The sequence below is a fragment of the Tamandua tetradactyla genome, chromosome 4 (genome assembly GCF_023851605.1).
Source record: "Tamandua tetradactyla isolate mTamTet1 chromosome 4, mTamTet1.pri, whole genome shotgun sequence".
In the NCBI taxonomy this organism is placed as follows: Eukaryota; Metazoa; Chordata; class Mammalia; order Pilosa; family Myrmecophagidae; genus Tamandua; species Tamandua tetradactyla.
In genome coordinates this window covers 138,686,039-138,694,302 of record NC_135330.1, presented here as the reverse complement: position 1 = coordinate 138,694,302, position 8,264 = coordinate 138,686,039, and the positions used below count along the sequence as shown (strand labels likewise).

Below are 8,264 nucleotides of genomic sequence, written 5' to 3'. Positions count from 1 at the left end.
TTTGCTAATAATGGCATTATGTCTTTTAAGGCTTCATTATGATGGACGTTGACTTAGTATTAAAAATTTTTTGACCTTGCTTAAGCAACTTGCTGAGTCTAAATGTACACATGCAATTGGTAGGTTAAATTTCATTCTTGAGTTGATGTTGACAGAGTAGTGTAAATAAAAAACAAAGAAAAGGAGAGGAGTATGGGAAATTAACAGTTTATTTAATTCCATCTATTAAAATTATAGTGCAAATGTGACTAATAAAGTGACAATAATCTCAGTTGGTTGATTTTTCCCTTCTTGCTGTTGTTAGGATTAGACATTATTTCACCTTTTCGTGCATGGTTTTGTATTGTTTCTTATAGTGAAATGACCTCAGCATTGAAATATGCCTACTATTTCCATCATATTTATGTGCTTCCATTTTACTCTCTCATTGCATTTAAAATTATCTACTAGTAATATGACATTCATTTTCACTTTTAAGCAGATGTACATTTTCTAGTATTTAATCATTGTTAAGAAATAATTTGTATCTCCACATTACTTCTAATTTTCTCTAAGGATAATAGAGTAAGAGTTATTCATAGTCATTCACATTTGAAATGTATGTTTTATGTCTCAGAGTAATATGTGCATGGTAAAACTTTGTTTTTATTAGTAATTGTGCAAACAAAAATAGAAAAATTGTGTGAACAGAATTCAAGGCCTTTTTTTGGAGTAAACTTCTTGAAACAGGATATTGAAAATAAAGGCCATTGGCCAACTCAGGTCTTTTTACATGATGATGTCAGCAACTATATTGTGTGATAAAGCTGCAATATTTTCATGACAAAGAAAAATTCATATCCACATCTTTAATAAATGGAGGGAAAAAGTGTCCTCACTAGATTCATATGTACCCATCAGAACCATTGTAGCTTCTCTCAAACTGTAAATATTGAGAGTAAGATCGGAATAAAAGTAGTGTTGCATCAAAATTAAATGCTGAAGTTATTACTTACAGCATCACATGTATTTCACATTCAGCCTTTTCAAACAAAGCTTTGAAGAGCCCTACAGGACCAACCAAACGTAATTGATACCGAATCATTGCTACAAAACAGCTGCAGTAACAAGGTGCTGCAGCTTTTACTTTAATCTACCGTTCTTTCTGAGAGTTTATTATGTTTTTGAATTTATTCTTTTGTAGATCTGGGAGCTATCCTTTTTATGGAAATTAATCTTTTTATAAGATTTGTACTCTCTTTTTTCAAACACTAATACATTCATTCAAGTAGCCTATTATTCAGATCCAGCTGGCTTTTATCTGGTGATATTTACTTCAAAAAGCCAAGTTAAATGGTATCATAGATTAATTCTCAGGGCACAGGGAAGCTTTTTTAGAGAAAAACATGATTTGGTAATTACTTGAAATATCATAAAAATCACAAAACATGTCAAAAGTGTGCTGTATAAACTGTCATAACAGGAAACTTCAGAAAGTTGTTTTGCTGAAATATGTGGTAGTCTGAGTCTTCCGTAAGTTTCCATTTCAATCATGCATCATGTAATCAAGCAGTTTGCTTTGGCTTTTAATAAACTATATCAAGAATTTTAGGTTTATGTTGTTTGTTCATATAAAGCAGTGAAACTTCAAAAGGGGCATTATCCATTGCTATCTCTTACATAAATCAAACTGGAAATAAGACACATTTTACAATTCAATTTAAGATCCCACTGAGACAATAATGTTGCAAGCTGTGCATTTTGCAAAGTAATATAGTAATGTCTAGTTTGCATTTTCGAAAAACCAAATTAATCACACTTTATTGAATAGGTTTGAGCAAACGTAAAATTCATCTATTATTAAAAACTTATGCAACAAACACAAACTATATTTTATACATAAAGGACAAACTCATTTATTCATTAGGATAAAAACACGTGGAGTTTGCATTTTGTTACCGAAAGAAATGACATTTGCAATCGAGGCTGTTTTGAATTTTTAAAAGCAGTCTATGCATAGTAAGCTGCTTGAAAATTTATTTTAGCATGCTAAAATTGTGCCAGGTTTTTAAACTCTTGTTTAAAAATAGAATTTAAATTAAAAACTGTGGGATACAGAAAACAAAAATCACTACAGTAATTGATGTACTTTAAAGAGACAACTCATATAAAATAAAAAATAATATCCTATATATTTTTTATGTGTAATGAATCCATAATATAATCGTTCTGTGGTTTTGACTAAAAAAATTAAAAGCTCTCCCTGGGAAGAAAGAAGGCTTATTATGGTCTATGATTATATCAACCCAAAGAAAATTGTTACTTTATGATTATATATATATTTGGGTATGCAATTCTAATAGGGCATTATAAATAATTTGGGAAATCAGATTATTGTGGCATCATTTAAAAATTATTGCCTACATAACATATATTGTATATTATGTTTGAGAGGTCAGTATGGAGAAATTCTAATGAATATGAGAACACTGAATAGTGAAGAATAAAGAGAATCTGGATAATAAAATCCAGGACGTTTATTTTACTGGTACATATTTTTCCATGTCAGGGAAGTAAACCCTGCTTCTCTCTGCTGATGTGTATCATATTATGTATAATCAGTTTCTTGAAGCTCTAGAGAACAGTAATATTTACTCTACATAGAACGGAAATAGAAGTATTAAATAACATGAACATGTTTATTATTTCTAGAAAGAAAGTAAAGCCAACTTTGTTACGTTTCATAAACCTTATTATTAAACCCTGAAATTTCTCAGATTATTCCCTGTTCACCATCTTCAATTGTGCAATGGACGGAGAGTTTAAAAAGTGTCCATCAGTCTTGAATCACCTAAGCACCTCTTTGCTTTTCTGATAAAAACTCTACATTGCTGACTGATATTCACTGGTAAGTTGTTATCCTCTGTGAAGAAATGGTAAATTATATCTCTCTAGGTGAAGGCTTCCAAACGGGATACAGATCATTTTTCTATTATTGGAAAAAATAAAAGAAATTTCAATGTATATATACAAATAACGAGCTCATAATCCACTAGATTCAGATATGGTGTAGCGTCTGCAGTAACCACTCATGCTCACTCCAAATAATTGCTTTATCATATCTGGCTCTGGAAACTAATTTGATTTCCAGTCATCTTCTTGGAAAGCTCTAATGATAGGGAACACAAGATTTTCCCCCCCAGTTTTATCCATTTTCTAGTGTCATGAAATATGAGATTTAGGATTCCTGCCCTGGCCGTATCAGTGTCAATGTGGTGGATGACAGAACTCCGGACTTTTATTTCTGATGATGAGTTCCTTCTCCTCCTGCTGCCTATCTGATACATCACTTTAATCATATCTTTCCCCTGCCTAAGATGATGACCAAACCCATCATCCTGACATCTAAGAACTTTCATAATCTGAACCTAGCCTACCTAATGATCTCTGACTTCGGTTGCTTTCCTAATACACAGTTTCTCCTCCAGTTATCAAGCCACCTAGCTGTCATGCAGGCCACCGTTTTCATTTGTCTTTGCCTTATTGCACAGGCCAGGAAGTTCCCTCAATTGAGTGTGATGAGCATTTAGGGCCAAGGGTCAGGAAAACTTATTCCAAGTCCAGTTCTTTTCCTAGAGAGCTGCATGACCTCAAGCATGTCATTTAATCATTCTGAACCTCAGTTTCCTCTTCTGTAAAATGAGAGGACTGAGCTTGATCATTTTGTCTTCTCAGCATAGTCTTCTCTTATCACATCATTTAAAAATGCACCCTCCCAAAACATGTACATGTGCACACACATACACGTGTCACACAAACATCCCCTTCCCCCTTCCATAATTGGTATTTTCTCATTGAACGTATCACTTTATTAATATATTTACTCATTATTTCCTCCCACTCCAATCCAGAATGTAAACTCCATGAAAATATAAATTTTGTCTGCTTTATCCATTACTATATCCCTAGTTCTAAAACAATGGCTAGCACATAGTAGGTGCTCAGTATAGGCTAAAGGAATGATCTATTTCATCCATGGTTGAAAAAAATATTTCTAGTTCTATTTCATGTTATTGTACTGGCTGCTTCAAGTATATACAGAAAAACAGATTGTTGTATAGTGAAGTTTAAATATAATTTCTTGCTCCTTGTCCCTTATTCTGTAACTTTTTGGTATCTGGTTCTCTTTATGTGGTTATATATTGATATTTAAAAAAAAATACTTGTTTCCTGTCCTATTCATCGGACATTTCTGAACTGTTTCTCTATCTGATATAACTGTACCGTGATCTTATGGTCCAATGGTTTCTTTCCCTTTCCTCTTCATTAAACATCCTCTTTAAGATTTCCAATATGCACCTTTGTTTCCTCCTAATATTAGTTTTGGATAAATAGGAAATAAAGATCCTTTTTTATTTAGAAGAGATTTTCAAAGCCATCTGAGTTCTCATCCAGAATTTAAGCAGATATTCCCTCAGATATGAGTAAATATACATAATAAAATTATTTCAAAATCATTTTTATTTGTTAGCTCCATAGATATTTAACACAGCTAAAAAATAAAGCCTTTTATTTTAGAAATCCTACTATTTTTGTGAATTGTTTGTTTTCAAAATAGATAACAATATGTAAGTTCATGAAAAACAGTCACCATAGTAATTTGCACAGATGAACTTTAAAAAATAAGTTTTTATATTATTGTTTATTCAAAACTCCTTATACCAAAGGGCAGATTATATTCCAGATGTTTCTTTGGGGAAAATTAGTTCTTCTGTGGAAGCCCATAGATTGAAATGTCAAAATTTACCAAAGAGGAAAAACAGTTTTGTACAGAACATTTTCATGGAGGGAAGTTCCTGAGATATTTAATTTGTTCTGGAAAAATATATTTTAGTCTATTAGCTGAAGTCTTAGTTATTTGATATAAATTATTTTAATAAAGAGCAGTATTTGCTGTAAATTCAACAATGTGTATTTAACCAGGTGACCTCAAGTCTTAGGCCAGGTACATCTATATGAGAATACCTTTGGACTGTTGACGATGCTCATAATATTCTTTGATTAAATGAGATGAGAGAATACGTGTATTAACAAGAATAAATAGAAGCAGCAGTGTAATATCTTAATGTTGGAGGAGATATTGAAATTATTTAAGAGATTTTGTGATCATAAGGGAAAATAACATATAGTAATTTTCTTATTATAGAAAATATTTTTATAATTAAGTAGCCATTTATTGCTCAAAAATTAAGAACCTACTGGCAGAAAATTATTTTAATAGGGAGATTTATCTTTATATTGAAATATTTTGAATAGCTTATTACAGAAAAAGATAGATTGGCCAGATTTATTTTGTTAAATTCAAGACTAAAAAAAAAAAATCCCATTACTCTATTCGAGCATTTGGAAAAGATGGCAATTTCATCATTCGTCATTTATTTTTAACAAGGCAAATGTCTTTTTAACACTGATGTTGGAAAAAATAGTTAGGTAAAAGAAAAAGATGAATATGACTAATTTAGCCAAATGCCATCCTGAATTCTGAACAATAAACCTGTGTTTAACACCTGATCTAGACCCTAATCATGGCGTGAACTTAGGTAATTTGCAAAACCCCTCATGTTCTTCTTTGGTTATGTTATGTTTATAATAATTACCCTAGATTATTTTCACAATAAAAAATGAATGTAGATGTGTAAATGTTACTTTATATTGACCTAATGTTGTGGATATTGTCAGAAAATCAATCCTCATTTCAAAGCACAGTTTCTAACCATTTTTATTCTCGTTCACATTGTCATAGCAATGTACAAAATCTTACTGTATAATTAATTCACAGAGAAAAGGAATGAGTGCTTACATTTAATTCCCAAAATTGGAGTTTAAAGGTAAAAATAGAATCATCCATATTCTGCTAATCTTCATTTAAGTACTTTTTTGCATTGCCAGCAACCAATATTTAGTGGTCATTTTTGCGTTGAAAACCTCCTCCCCTGCCCACCCAAGAAAAACCGATGAAAAGTGCTTTGAGAGGGATGTCTCCATCATGTATAATAGACGCTGTGGGAAGAATGATTTGGTTTCATGTAAACAGCAGCTTTCAACAAGGCTGCCCTCTGCATGCAATCTTATCACTATAGCATAACATCATTTCAATGGTCCTGAATATGTGCTGAGTTCTTGCTTTGATTTGCAGTCCCTTGCTTTAAAGGCACCTTCCTCTGCAACATTCTTAGAGATTCCTTGCAATTACTGGCTGTAATAGCCAATTATCATATTACACATTTGACTAATGGAACCCATGCAAACCATGGTTAGTTGTCTGTATTTGGTTTTGTGTGTGTGTGTGTGTGTGTGTCTCTGCTTAGGCTGTCTACCTTGAATAGTCGTTTAGATTGTTAAATATTTAAACCCAAACATAATGTTATACATTCATTCAATTATTAATTCAGTGTTAATTTAAGGACCAAGATATGTCAGTCGTTTATGTTGATGATCTTTTGAAAAGAACATTTTTAGCTTGAAGGAAACAGAGAAACTTGAATATTATGAAAAAGCATTAAGGCTCCTTTGTGTGAAGAATTTAATGTAACCTATATTAAATTGCAAGAGTCATACACCAATAGTTATGTATTCCTCTCAGATCCTAAGACTTTTTTTGTTGTTTGTTTAAAATATCCAGCTCAGTCCACTTGGGACCTATTCTGTGACTTATAGTAGAATTGCACTCAGGGAAAATATCTCTAAACTTTCTACATCTTTTTAAAGCACGATGGCTTAACTTATTATCAACAAACCAATGAATTCCATATTTCTCCAGCTTGGGCATGTGCTTCTCTCCCATATTTCTAAATTCTTGCTGTAAATTTCTACTTGGCTATTCCTGAAACATCTCATATTCAGCATGCCCAAATTGAATAGTTTTTAAATTCATATAAAACCTGATCTTCTTCATGAGGATGATTAAAAGCTTAGATTCTGGATTCAGAGTTCCAGGATCCAAATCCTGGCTTTATCACTCATTAAGACTGGGACCTGGAGCAAGTTAAATTAACCTTACTAACTAAGGTAGATCTACTCAGAGTTTCTAATGAGTCATTGAAAAAGTACATGTAAAAGTTTAACACAATGCCGAACATATTGAAAGTACATGATAAAATTTAGATATCATCATCATTACTACTATTTCAATAAATCATACCATCTTCCTTGCAATTGTTAATCTAGATACCCGAATCAGCCTCCACATTTTATTTTCTTTATCTCCATTTGTATCCAAATGATGACCAAGTTCATGTCTAAAATATTAAACATATTTCTTATTCTTCATTTTCTCTATCTTTAAAAGAATATAAATTATGTGAATATATGTTGTTTTTGTGCATCTTCCCTCCAAATTACAAGCTCCTCAATAATACGAACTATTTCTTAGCTTCCTTGAATGGCACATTGATGTTTAACACATGTCAGATACAAGAATTGGTCTAGATTTACAGATCTCAGCATAAGAACTAGTTGAAGAGTAACCTTACTTTATTACATCTTTGAATACATAGGATTCAAATATTATAATGAAAAGAACACAGATGGGCATTTCTGCTCCAGTTAGCCTGATGGTCTCTAACACTGTTGTTTTAGAAGAGGTTGTTAAATTAGTTTTAGTCAATTTTTACCCAGCATATACTCTGAGATGCCCATCATTCATTCATTAAACAAATATGGTTGATTGTTCACTATGTGCATTGCTGTGCAAAATGTTGGGGATATAATGATAAACAAAAAAGATGTGACCCTGCCAGAGTAAAACCAGAAATTTGGGGTTTTTTTTCCTTAAGAGAATGAGAAACAATTGAAGAACTCTAAGCAGTGGAGTAATAGTATAAAATTTGTACTTAAAAGCAATGATGGTTCCTGAATCTGATTATGGCAGAGAGACAGAAACAGACAGGTTAGAGATAAATTACATAGATAAGATAAAAAGGGCATGAAAAGGAATTGGATTTTGGTGGCCCACAACCCAATAGGAGGAGGAAATAAGGATGATTCGTTGGTTTCTAGCTTATGCAACTAGCTGTAATGTTATCTTCTGAAGTTAATCAGGTTTGGGGAGAAGATAATTTAACATTTAAATCCATATATATGAGAAATATCAAGATAATTCTCGTGAGCATGCCATCTTACCTATGAGGATTTTTACGCTTTTTGGAAAATTCAATAGACATTTTTAATCTAGTGGGAAGAAGATTTTTCAACTTCAACATAAATAATTGAAAACTGAAAGCATT

At 32.0% G+C, this 8,264-nt stretch overlaps 1 protein-coding gene across 2 annotated transcripts in view; it reads left to right on the top strand.

Annotated features, from left to right (window-relative positions):
- DACH1 (dachshund family transcription factor 1) overlaps positions 1–8,264 on the top strand; it is a 428,125-nt gene that overhangs the window by 280,396 nt on the left and 139,465 nt on the right. The gene's annotated exons all lie outside the window — the stretch shown is intronic.